Source organism: Syzygium oleosum, unplaced genomic scaffold (assembly GCF_021117445.2).
Source record: "Syzygium oleosum isolate NSW1041296 unplaced genomic scaffold, Sole_v2.1 Sole_v2.14, whole genome shotgun sequence".
Lineage (NCBI taxonomy): Eukaryota > Viridiplantae > Streptophyta > Magnoliopsida > Myrtales > Myrtaceae > Syzygium > Syzygium oleosum.
This window is the reverse complement of record NW_026607498.1, coordinates 4,071,588-4,084,904: the sequence shown is the minus strand read 5'-3', so window position 1 is coordinate 4,084,904 and position 13,317 is coordinate 4,071,588. Positions and strand designations below refer to the sequence as shown.

Genomic DNA, 13,317 nt, shown 5'->3' with positions numbered 1-13,317 from the left:
CGGACACTTTGAAGCGAGCGATCTTGTCCTAAGAAAGGTGCTACCACTACCCCCGAGCTTGGAGGTAAGTTCGCTCCTAACTATAAGGGTCCCTATGTCGTGAAAAAGACACTCCCGGGAGGAGCTTTGATTCGACGAAATGGATGGACGCCAATTCTCCAACCCGGTCAACTCGGATCTTTGTGAAGAAGTACTATCCTTGAAATAACCGTGTCCCAACTTATAACAAGGGAATTGGCAGAAAAGTTATTAACAAGGACAGTCTTGGTGGCAAATCTAACCGGAAAGGATTTCGCACATGACAAAGTGGCGTCAAGGCAGATCCTGACAACCACAGAAGTATCGATGGTAGTCATGCCCATGTTCGTCAAAGACCTTTAAAGCGAGAGATTAGCTTTCTTTGCGAAGTTCTCCATGCAAGCAATTGCACATGCCTTGCGATCTAGAATCGAGCATCCACAAGAAACTCCTCAACATCTTGGAACGATGCATTGACACGGCATGCGCCGACAATAGAACCCCTCTATTCGGGAGTACCTCTAATTATAGAGGATCTCATTCGAGCTTCGTGACCAAGAGTATGGAGGAGAGGTGAGACAGAGAAGGCTGAACAAAGTAAAGAGGAGAAAAGACTCTGCTAGCTTTGAAGGCAAAATGGAAGAAGGGTAATTTGTATCGTTCTCAATTTACCCTCAATCATCTCATTTCTAACATAAACTCCTGTTTTTGTCAGAAGGGAATTATCAGCATCCGAGAAAACTCAAGGAGTTGTCAATTTAATCTTAAATGAGGGGAATCACGAAGGGTAATGTTGTATCGTTCCCAATTCCTATTCCCTCAAAGAGCCGTTCATTGACACGGTCTTTCTTATTGCTTTACAGGTTTACCTCGTCGCTGCTACAGCGTAGGTAAGTATTTCTTTCCCTTAAAACTTTAAGAGTTGAAAGAATCAAAAGAAGGAGGAAACATGTTAAAGCAAATAAATGCTTAACCTTCCCCCAAGTGCATTGCATGTCTTTTGGAAAGAATTTCGCATGGTAATTTTACCTGTTTAATTCACCAATTCCCTGTGAAAATTTTGACAATTCGACGAATGGTGTCGAACTGCTCCAATGTATTGAACGAGGTGTCTCAGGATGATGAGAGGCAATCCTTAGCCTAAACACATTCTCAAGTACCAAACCCTTGCAAGATGAGCAAAAAGGTTTCACTTCTACAAGGTAAAGAGATTTCTCGCATAAGGTACGGTAGCCAAAATGACGAGAGGCAGTTCATTTCTCTGCCCCATACACTACCATTAATCCTTTGCTTGACCATTTGAGCCCATACACTTGGAGGTTCTTTTTAAATCACCCCTGTCAAGAACCACCCCACATTGGGGCAGCCTTGAGGTAAATCAAGCATCACGGGGAGAATTCAAATTCGGAGGGAGCAAGAGGAGCGTCCCTCCCTTTCGATCACTACTCCCGTGGTTTCGGCCTTGTCGTCCTTACGGATCCGGCGGTCCTCGACGAGTCCTCCAAGACAAGCACACCATCGACGGCCGAACAATCGAGGCTAAGAGGGCTTTGTCAAGAGAGAAGCAGCAAACTAAAGCTTGTCCAAAATGCCAACATCTTATTGATAACAGTGATGACCAAGACAAGAAGGATGAGGAGTTTGTAATATCTAAAATTTTCTATGATCATCAGCTGCATCAGCTCACACAAGGTGAAAAGATGAATAGAAATTTTCTTGCTTTCATTTGCATTAATCTTTGAGTGTTTTTATTGCAGATGAACTCTCACAAAAATTTAAGTGCCCTAGGATGACGAAGAGCGGTTCTTCTTCTATCCCATACACTTATATCCCTTGCTAGCCCAATTGAGCCGGCGATTTCATTTCGTACCAACCCAGTTGGTGATCATCCCCTACACCGGGGCAAAGCAAAAGTCACCACAGCTTGAGCATCAGGGTCTAAAGTACCGAATCAAGATGAAGACTCCAAGAGCCTAATAACATTGTTCTGCTCAAACTTGTTTAGGCTAGTCTGACAATACCAAAAGAGCGACAAAAAAATGCTTTGAAAACTAGGGGCATGAAAAAGCGGTGTGCCTGGTAAAAGCAAGGCCAATGCCCATGAATAAAAAACAAAGAAAAAGAAAAAGGAGAAGAAGAAAAACGATGAAAAGACGACCCCAAAGGGTTAAACTTGAGTTCTTCTTCGATACAAATTCCTACTTTAGGAACTCTTGTCTTGACAAAGATCATCACGAGAGATAGAATGGTATCCGGGAAAATCTTTGGACGCTTGAAGCTTCTCAAGAAAAAGTTGTCAAAGAAGCTAAAACAAGGGATTACCCAGGGAGTTTTCCAAAAGAGTCCCGACGGTGGAGAAAAAGGCTGGTGACAATGCCAAGATGATCACCAACTCTCACCCTTACACACATTTTTGAGCCTAACGATCCTTTCGTTTCTCAACCTGTGAACCGAGCCCACGTTACGTCCCTCAGGAAGTCTCTTCTGACTAGGACACTTGAATTAACGTGGAATTTCAAATGTTTATAAACAACGCTCGAGGAAGTGCGAGCAAGATTATTTCTATCTCGTTTTGCAGGGTTCTTGACTTGTAAACCCGGAGATGATTGCAGAATATTTTCTTTCATGGCATTGACTTGAACAGTCACCTTCATTAAGCCATTGACCAAGCCTCGCATTACGACCCGAAGAAGACCTCTCGGATTGGCGGTCGTACACGCTTGAGAAAACTCAGACCACTTGCGGATGTGATAACGGTCGATTGAGTGTTTTCGATGTTCCCGCATTAATGGACGGGACAAATAACCCTTTTCAACGAGAGCGAGTGGAAAGTCCTTTCTGACTGAGAATCCCTCGTTCAGCATCTTGAGAAGTCCACCTCCCGAGTAAATATTGTCTTGATTGACCCTCAGTGGATGTTTGGTGATGCAAACATGGCGAAATCATCATGTATGAACTTTCAAATACACATTCTGGGATAGCCTAGCTTGTCTATCCTTGATGAATGCATGCATGTTTGTGCTAACCCTCTTTGACAGCTCAAAGTTCTAATCCTCAGTGATAGAACACGAAAATTCGGGCACTGGAGAAGCCCTGATTATCATCACAAAAGAGATGCCCTGAAAAAGGTCGGGTATTCAGCAGATGATACATCAAACCTCCGGGTAAGAAATCCCAGGTATTTCATCAGATTTCTTTTCAAACTACCCAGAAGGTAAACAGGGTGTTTCTTTGAAAAAGAAAAGCATCTTGACTAGCTGGTCAAGATATTTCATACGATATTCAAGAATAGCCTCAGTTGTCTATTTCTCCGATGAATACGTATGTCTTTGCACAAAAAAATTTGTCTGACAGGAGACACGCCCTTAAGAGGCAGGAACGTGCCCAGGTAAGTACATTTTACCCATGCCTGATTCCAAAAATCCATGTACCTACGATTGTTATGGTACCCTTTGAACATCGGAGTGACCCCGTTGTTCACCAACTGAACATTGGATTGACCCCTTTGTTCACCCTCCTGAGCACAGGAATAACTCCCTCTGTTCACATCAAGTCTTTTCAGGTACCCCTTATGATGCAGGTACTTTGGTAAAGCAAAACCCAGTCAGTCAAGGCGACCGAAGAAAGGTTCGGGTCCTAGACATACAAAATCCAGTCAGTCAAGGCGACCGAAGAAAGGTTCGGGTCCTAGACAGGCAAAATCCAGTCAGTCAAGGCGACCGAAGAAAGGTTCGGGTCCCGGACAGACAAAATGAAATCCAGTCAAGGCGACCAGAAGAAAGGTTCGGGTCCTAGGTAAGCGATTTCCCAGTCGAGGCAACCGAAGGTAGATTCGGGTCCGAGACAAATGAAATCCATCAAGGCGACCGAAGATAGGTTCGGGTCCTAGGCAAGCGATTTCCCACAAAGGCGACCGAGGAATGGTTCGGGTCCGAGACAAATGAAATCCAGTCAAGGCAACCGAAGATAGGTTCGGGTCCTAGGCAAGCGATTTCCCCCAGTCAAGGCGACCGAAGAAAGGTTCGGGTCCTAGACAAAAGCAATTCTCGTCAAGGCGACCGAAGACAGGTTCGGGTCCCTAGACAAACCATTTTTTCCGTCAAGGCGACCGAAGACAGGTTCGGGTCCTCGACACACAATATCAACTATCTGGAATTACTCTACCCTTCGGCAAGGTAAGTAGCCCCAGGTATGTTTTTACTTGCTTTAGCATGCATCATCTTATATCGCATCATAAAAATGGGACTCCGGTCTCACCAAAAATAACATTCATTGAACATGCATGGGCCAAATTTAGGTGTCATTTTATCTTTGAACGTAACCTCTGCGAGCTCAATCTCTGCGAGCTCACCTTCAAAGAGGGGCAGCTGTTGACACCTATTTTTAATTTGCCCAAAATTAATTGCACAAAATTTAGGAATTAATTTTCTTTAATTCCTAAAACAAAAATATTTCAATTTAAATGCATTGCATATAGACATTAGGCATATGTGCATTAATAGGGCCTATTAGAGCATATTTTCTTAAATTTTAAACAAAAATTAAAAAAAAAAAAAAAAAAAAAATTTCGGGCGGGTGGAGTGGACCTGCCCTCTTTTTTTTCCTTTTCTTCTCCCGCTGGCCCGGCCCATTCTTTTTTCTTTCTTTTTCTTCCCCGCACGTCAGGGGCTGGCCGGCCCGGCCCGACCCTTTCTTCTTCTTCCCCTCGGTCGCTCTCTCGCCCTGTTCTCCCTCGTTCGCGACGTCACGCCGACGCACGGCGGCGCCGCCTTCGCCGTCGCTATCTCGGCGGAGGAAAGGCCGAGAGAGACACCGCCGGCGGGCGCATTAATTGCCGGTCCGTCCTCCCGTTGTCCCGGCTTCCTTATCTCCTCCCTCCCTCTCGGCTCCTGTTAAATGCGCTCTGCGCCTCACCTGACGATCCCTTGCTGCACCGGCCTAAATGGCCGCGAAAGTCGCGCGCCAAAGTAGGCCGGTGCGGACATCGTCATTACGAGGCGTAACGGAGCGAGAGGGGCACCGTCGTCCGGCTATAAATAGCCAAAGGGAGAGAGAGAGCCGGTTGGCAAAATTGAGAGAGAGAAACAGAGAGAGAAAAATTGAGAGAGAAAGAGAGAAAATTGAGAGAGAAAGAAGGGAAAGTCGGTTTTTGCGGGTTCCGGCCGCGTCGCCGTCGCCCCGATCAACCGGAAAGCCCCGGACGCGCCGTCGACGGTGAGCTCTCGGTCCGGCCCGAACCGCCTCGTTTGCTCTGTTTTACGCTCGGTATGGCCGGGACTCGCGCCCGGCCGTTTCGCGCGAATCCCGCCCATACCGTCATCCCCCGCCGTCCGTGTGTCCTCACCGAAGGTAGGTTGGTCCGCTGAATCCTCCGGTTCGCCGGAACAGTCGGATTTGTTGTTTTTGGACGCGCACACCATACGTTCGACAAAAGTCCTCAATGAAACCGGTTTTGTTTTGGTCGCCGGCCGGCGCGGTCGGACGGTGACCCGGTGGGTGGAGAGGCTTGGTTTTACTCCCGGGGAGGCCGATTTGGGGCGGCGCCGTGCAGGTCGGCCCGGTGAGAGGCCGTTTTTGGCTTCCGACGGGGGCTGCTCCCACCGGTTCGGCTGACCGGATTCGGTTGACCCGACCCGGTCAACGCCCGGGTCGGATCTGATGACTCAGTCGGTCAGTAGCCCGGTTCAGCACGTCCGGCCGGGTCAACGGCCGCTCAGTCGGATCAGTTGACCGGGTCGGTCCAGCCGACCGGTTCGGCTATCCGACCGGGTCAACGGCAATAGGTCGGATCCGTTGACACGGGTCGGTCCGGCCGTCAGGCCGACCCAGGTCAACGACCGGATCGGATCCGTTGACCCGGGTCGGTTCCGACCTGGTCCGGATCCCTTTTTTTATTTATTTTTATTTTATTTTATTTTACTGCTTTTTAAAAAAAAAAAATTAAAAAAAATTTCAAAAATTTTTTTTTTCTTTTCTTTCTTTTTCTTTCTTCTTTTTTATTTGTTTTTTTTATTTAAAAAATATTTCGTATTTTATTTTATTTTTTTTATTTTATTTTATTTTATTTTATTTTATTTTTATTTTTTTAAAAAAAAAAAAAATTTTATTTTATGTGATATATTGTTGTTGTTTTAATCTAATGTGATATTATTTTGTAAGTTTTTGTCTTATTTAAATTAGACAAGCCTGAGGTTGCGCGGTAGTATTTGCATGTTAGTTTTTATTACCGTTGTATTGTTATGCATGTTTTTAATACAATTGCATGAATGTTGTGTTTTTGAATGTCATCTGACTTAGTTAGGGTTAGAACCTTAGGCTGCATGAATTGCTGTGTTCCTGTCTGCTGATCGTTCCTGATTATGCACTCGCTTGATCACCTCACATATTAGGAGAAAGGTCCTAAAATCAATCCAAATTGCCTGACAAATGTTTTCATAAATGAACAGGGTAAAAAGGTACCGAAAGGGCATTAGTTATCCAACTAGTGTAACCAAGTCCCCGAACTCATTTAATCTCTGGTTCGTAAGAATAGGGTGATTCTCCCATCACCCTATTTGGGTTTCTAATCGACCCACCCCAAATCGATTAGCGGCGACTCCTTGATATAAACCACTTGCATGTTAAACACTTAAACCCTAAGTCGCGATATGGTATGGGCTTGGGAGAGCCCGAGTTAAGTCCCGAACCTAGACTTAGCACGTACCAGGCGAGCCCCCCTTTTTTGCATGTCGTTTAAAAAAGGGCTCGGGAGTTCGGTCGCGACAACCCGTTTCAGCTGTTTATACTTTTGAGTTTCAATAACCTCCATAATTGTGATAGAACTTCATAAGAACTTTCAATTTTCAAACTTTTTCCACTTTTCAGCCAAAAAAAAAATGTTGAGTTTATGCTGTCATCAATTTGGTTGGCACATAAACATAGGCTATTTTAGATTTTGATACTTTCTTTTTTCAGGTCAAATTTTGATACTTGAATAAGCTTGTGTTGATTTGTAGTGTACTAGGACTAAATCTGCCACTTCCTTCTGCATCTTAAACATGACTTGGTGGACACCGATATGTTCTCTAGCTTCTTAATATGTTCATGAGTTTTTAACTTGTTGAAATAATGAATTGTATGCATGAATCCTGCAGGAGTGGGAGGGAAGGGTGAATGTTCCATGTCTAGCGCAGATGCTTATATGTGCAGGTCATTGATCAGAGGACTCGGATGGTTCTCTTCAAGATGCTCAACCATCAAGTATGAATGTTTGCATTTCCACTGGCAAAGATGTATATTATTATCTAAAGTCAGCAGTACTTGCTACTTTTTCTTTTTTACCAATTGATTGTAGGTGAAACTTCTCCACGTCATTGTTATAATTTCACGATTTCACTTGTGATGTATACTTTTGCTACTGCTGCATAGTCTCTGGACTTTTTTGTCACTCTGACTTTTGTTAAGCAAATATCTATCATGCAACATAATCTGATGGGCAAGAATTGGCTATCAAAGTCTAGAAGACTTCGGTGTTGGTGTTCAAGTAAGTGCAAGTCGCGTATTGTATAAGTGTAATTTACCGGATGTGGAGATGACTTTGCACTTTCTAGCAGTAGCCCAGTTTTAACTGAGAGTAAAGCGAGAGGGAAATGTTTATGTTCGTCTTGTATTCTGTCAGGGCATCGTTATTAGATAATGTTGGTATGTTGTTCCAAGGTAAATTGTATAGGAGCTTCTTCTTTTCAATCTTTTTTTGCCTTCTTTTTTTGCTAGTTATCATACGGAAGGAGGCCTCGGTAGGAGTTGGCTATGACCTAATCGCATCCCGGTTCCAATCCACTATCGATAGTTAGATACCTTCTGCGTTTTTAATTTGATTTTTTCACATACTTTCGGAGGTGAGAAAATGAGTAGTTTTGATCTGTTGGATTGAGAATGCTTGGCTGGCTTGGTTTGGACTTGCTATCATGAGATTAAAGGTCTATTGGTTTACTGAGGTGGGGGTTGTTAAAGACTCGCTATGCAATTACTAGGCAGATGTGAAATTTGCCAAAGCAAGAGTTTGTGAAGCATCATTTTGAGTCTCCGATATCATTACCGTTTGTTTGAGAGGGAAAAGATGTCTCGAATTGAAGGCCGCACCCCCAAGAGATAAATGAAAAAGTCAAGAAATGCTTTCAAAAGATATACACCATACCTAAATCAGTATTAACAATGCACCGAAAAATATCACACTTGAATTGTTGAACTCAGAAGATATACACCGCAATTAGATTTGAGTTTCATCCCTTCGTCATAAATTGTCTACGGACTCTGTGACGATTGACCAAAAAATAATCACGGATCTACAAAAATAAGTTATTAAAATCCAAAGATTTATAAGAAACAACATGCAACATGATACCCAAATACAGTATACCGCCGGAGTTTAAAAAATCAATTGGCACATCTTCGAATAGCTAAACAATCTCTTGAAAACAGTCAGAATCTTGCGTGAGCAGACATGCCAAAGCAAGCATCAGCAAGTACATATTGATGATTAGCCACATGGCCAAAGACAAGCTCATCCAGAGAAACAATTTGGAATCAATTGTCCCGAGAATGATGTATAAGTATCGGTATATCACGTTCCAGCTCGTGGGTCCAATCACTTCAATCAGTACTACGCGATAGATGACTCACAAATGATGTGAAAGTGTAGAACCGCAGGGCTTAGCATCTCGGTATGTTGCGAATTGAAACGCGTGATGACAAGTAGCTTGAACGAGGTGAATATATATTGAATCTCTTGCTTAAGTCAAAACTTTCATGTTGTTACTATGGTTGCTCGTCGACCCTGATTGTAATACACATTCATGGCCACCATTAGATTAAATTTGATCCGAAGACAAGTAATGGTGGATTAAATTAATGGATAAAAGTCTTAGGGTATCTTTGCGACACCATAAAAGGTTAGACAACCTTCGTCAATTGATTTTTTTCCATCAAACACTTGTTGCACATCAGTTGCATAACAAAAAATAAAAATCGGCTTTGATTAAGGAAAGAAATTAAAATTTCGTTAGAACTCCTTTAACATATATATTCTTTAAACACTAGAAAATTGTACCGTTTACTTTGTCGTTAAATCATGTTTGTGCATACCTAAATTTATAGATAAATTGATAATTTAAAAAAATATGTGACCCTATATGACTCTTGCTTATTAATTGGTGATTTAGATATATGACCGTATATCAAGGTACATTTAATTAGTGAAGCTATGCAAATTGATGTTTGGATATTGTTCTAGCAATATTAGTGTTGATTAAGTTGGATAGTTAACCTTTTTACTTCTTATTCCAAATAATGAAAATGTTACGGTGCGAATTAATGCAAAGGGTAGTGAGAGAGATGAGAGATTAGAAAATAGGGGTTTTTTTTATGATATGACTCTATCCGAAAACAATAATGTACTTGCTTTTCTAAAAAACGGACGTCACCAACAAATGTAAATAAATAATAAAAAAAGGGAATTGCCACCAATCTTTTATCTGGTATGATTGGCCACCAAAACTTTTTTTAGAGTGCACGGGTTCGGGAGTCGATCTCGCTAAGGGAAGGTGTTAGCATCCCTATTGCACTTGTTCTGAGAATGGTACCTTAATTGTTTTTTTTAAAGGATATTACTATTTGTGCATAAAATAAATGTATATATATAATAGAAAAGCTATTAGACCAAAAAGTCACAAAATTTGAGCACAAGACACCAATGAAACTATAATAGAAGGAAAAAGAAAGGATCAAAAGCCAAAAAAACAAGTCCACGCAACATGACAAACTGAGCTTCAAAAAACGTAAAATCTACAAACAGTGTACTATGTTCAGTAAAGAACATGTATATGGTAACATTCTCTCTTCCCTCAATTAGAAGAATTTATTTCAAATGACATGCAACACAATTGATACACAAACACTGTATGATTGCAAGAGCTTCAAAAATCCAACTAAACTTCGGAAATCAGCACATCGTCAAACGGTTGAACAATCTCTTGAAGCCTGTTGAAAACTCGCGTGAGTAGACCGGATGATGCCAAAACAAATATTAGCAAGCATGTATTGAGGATCAGCCACATGGCTAGAGACAGGCTTGTCCAGAGAAGAAACTCGGCACCGAGAGTCCCGAAAACGATGTACAAGTATTGGTATATCAGGTTCGGGCTCGCGGGTCCAGTCACTTGGATCAATGCTAGGAAATAGATGACTTCGCAGATGATGTACAACTGCAGAACCGTGTGACCCAGCGCCTCGATAGGCTGCGAATTGAAATGCGCAATGGCGAATAGCTTGAACGAGGTATATGCAATATGAAACCTTTTGGTTGAGCCAAAACTTTCTTGATATTGCTGACGTGCTGGTTGCTCGTCGTCCCCGTAGCAAATCAGGAAAGAAAATGATGGAAAGGAAAATGGATTACAAAGAAGGAAGAAAGAAAAACTGGCTACTCAATCAGAGCTATGAGCAAAGTTTTTAAGAGCATATTTATACAAATAAATCACGTACTTTTCGATTGTCGCTGTTTGATCAGCCATTTTTTGGAGAAGGGGAGCACGTGCAGAGACCGAGGATTCAAAAACTGCTTCTCCGGCAGGAGCTCCTCCACCTCGCTTGAACGTATCCCGATATGGAGCTTTTTGTTTTGTGTATGGGTTATGAAAGGTGAAGTAAAAGAGATTTGCTTCATGCATTTTATAGAAAGAGGGGTGGCCCTATTGTTCCCGACTTGACTTTTGCACAGGGAATGCAAAAAATCGATCCCCACACGCGGAGACTTGACTTTTGAGTTTCACCATCCTCCATAATTGTGATGGAACTTCATAAGAACTTTCAATTTTCCAAATTTCTACACTTTTCACTGGAAAAGAAATGTTGAGTTCATGCTGTTGTCAATTTGGTTGGCACATTACAAGTTATTTTAGATCTTGATACTTTTTTTTTTGGGTATGGAACTTTTGATACTTGAATAAGCATGTGTTGATATATAACGTACTAGTACTATATCTACCACTTCCTTCTGCACCTAACTTGTTAAAAGAATGAACTGTATGATGAATACTGCAGGAGTGGGAGGGAAGGGTGAATCATGAATGTTGGCATGTCCAGCACTGTGACAGCTTCAATTCGAGAAAGTGTACGGGATATGGCTATTGGCAAAATTAAAAGTAATGAGAAGGCTGACCGTGCAACTGTCGAGCAGGTAAAGTACATTTTCGGCAAAAGATTGAAAGTTGCATGCTAAATGTCTGAGATCATGGGATGAGGCCATGGACACGGCCTCATCATTGTAAAAGAGTTACAAATCTGAGATCTCGAGCCTGCTCTGTGCCAAGAAAAAAATTCTCAACAATATCTTTCCCTCCAATATCTGTTCTTTCCTACATCTCTCTCTCCTCCAATGTAATGGACTCTCTTGATGCTTTTTACCTCAGCAGTGAGAACCTTTAATTCTGGAGAAAAGCCTAAGTGATCGAGTTATTGAAGTTGAGATGTTCTATGCTTTCACTTTCAGTCATATATACCGAAGACACTAGATTCGGTGAAAAATGTGGAAGAGGACGTGATTTGGATAACAAGTGGGAAGGACACTGGAGAGATCTATTACAAGAATATTCCCCGGTTACATAAGGCTCTCACGAAGGAGGGCGCTAATGCTATAGAAAAGCCGACCGATCCTGGCAACAATACTAAAGCTGGCGGTAGCAAGTCCAAGTCTGATACAGATGTAGATGAAGATTCAGAAGGAAATGAGTCGGCTTCCGAAACTGAGGTGCAGGCTCCTGTTGACAAGAAGGCTGCTAGGAAGGACAAGCAAAAGAAGGTCAAAGAGGAAAAAAGGGAGGCGAGGAAAAACAAAGTCCCCAAGGCTGTGAAGAAAAGAAGGGAGAAGTTGGCCAAAGCCCAAGAGACTAGGTAGTCCTGGGTAGCTGTGGTATTAATATACGTGTGTTTTGGCATTTGCCAATAGAGAGAGTGAGTCACCTGTTGGATAAGTTAATTTACCAGATGCGGAGATGGCTTTGCACTTTTCTGCAGTAGCCCAGTTTTAGCTGAGAGTAAAGCGAGAGGGATGAGTTTATGTTGTCTTGTATTGTGTCTGGGTATCATTATAAGATGATGTCGGTATATGCTTCCAAGGCAAATTGTATAGCAGCTTCTGTTTTTTGTTTTTTTTGTTTTTCCGCTAGTTATTATAAAGAAGGAGGTCTTGGTAGGAGCTGTCTATGAGAGCCTATGACCTAATCGAGTCCCGGTTCCGGTCCTCTATGGACAGTTAGATACCTTCTGTGATTTTATTATATATTTTTCACATACTTTCGGGGGTGAGAAAATGAGTAGATTTTATCTGTTTGATTGAGAATGCTTGGCTGGCTTGGTTTGGCATTGCTATCATGAGACTAATGCCCTATTGCTTTACTGAGGTGAGGGTCAAAGATTGGCTATGCAATCACCAGGCAGATGTGAAATTTGCCGGACCAGGAGTTGATGAAGCATTGTTTTGGGACTCCGATATCTATCCGACGACTGTTTAGGCAGGGTCAAAGACTGGCTATGCTATCAAAAGGCGGAACACCATGCCTAAATCTGTATTAACAACGCACCCAAGCATCTAATCTCTTGTTTTTGGCGATTAGGCATCATGCGATGGCTACTGGAGAAAGTTCATCGTCCTTGCGGAACAAATCTCACAGGTATATATGTATAACTATTAGGAATTTGGTTGTTGTTGCAATTGTAGTCATAATTGCCGTAAATCCATGCAATGCAGTACAAGAGGATAACCAATATACTGGATATTTGCTAGATCTATCAAAAGCGTGGCTTGGGTCGAAAATGGATCCGACCCAAGTTGACCCATGTTTCTATGTTATACAATTTGATCGACCCATATACCCGATTCGACCCGAACCAAACTCATATCCAAACTAACTTGGGCTCCAATTCTTAGCAATTTCCCCCCTTAGATATAGAAAATAGCACTTAAAAAAACAAACCAATTAAAAACAAATAAAAAATGAAAAAAATGCAAATAATAAATTACTAAAACAATATCTGAAAATACTTAAAAATTTAAAAATATTCAGATCCATCAAGATTTGAAGTGGCCCATGAATTCTTTCCAATTTTCTGTTTTGCTTTTTTAAATCTTAGTAGTTATTTACTAAAAACTGGTTTGGGGATGATTTAAGCTATAGTCAATCTTTCGAGGTGTCCATTCATGCTAGATGACCTCGTGTTGCCAGAAATTTTTTGTGTGATATTTTTTCCACGATTTTCTTAAAT

At 41.9% G+C, this 13,317-nt stretch overlaps 1 long non-coding RNA gene across 2 annotated transcripts in view; it reads left to right on the top strand.

Moving 5' to 3' along the window:
- The window catches only part of LOC115663243 (uncharacterized), a 32,298-nt gene extending 19,594 nt beyond the window's left edge, over positions 1-12,704 (top strand). The window contains exons 2-3 of one of the 2 annotated variants that reach the window (XR_008817922.1): positions 11,546-11,946; positions 12,461-12,704. This is a non-coding gene — a long non-coding RNA (uncharacterized LOC115663243). Of the gene's footprint in view, positions 1-11,545; positions 12,421-12,460 lie in introns of those variants that run through there. The other variant, XR_008817921.1, reaches the window with a different exon arrangement.
- The last annotated feature ends 613 nt before the right edge of the window (positions 12,705-13,317 follow it).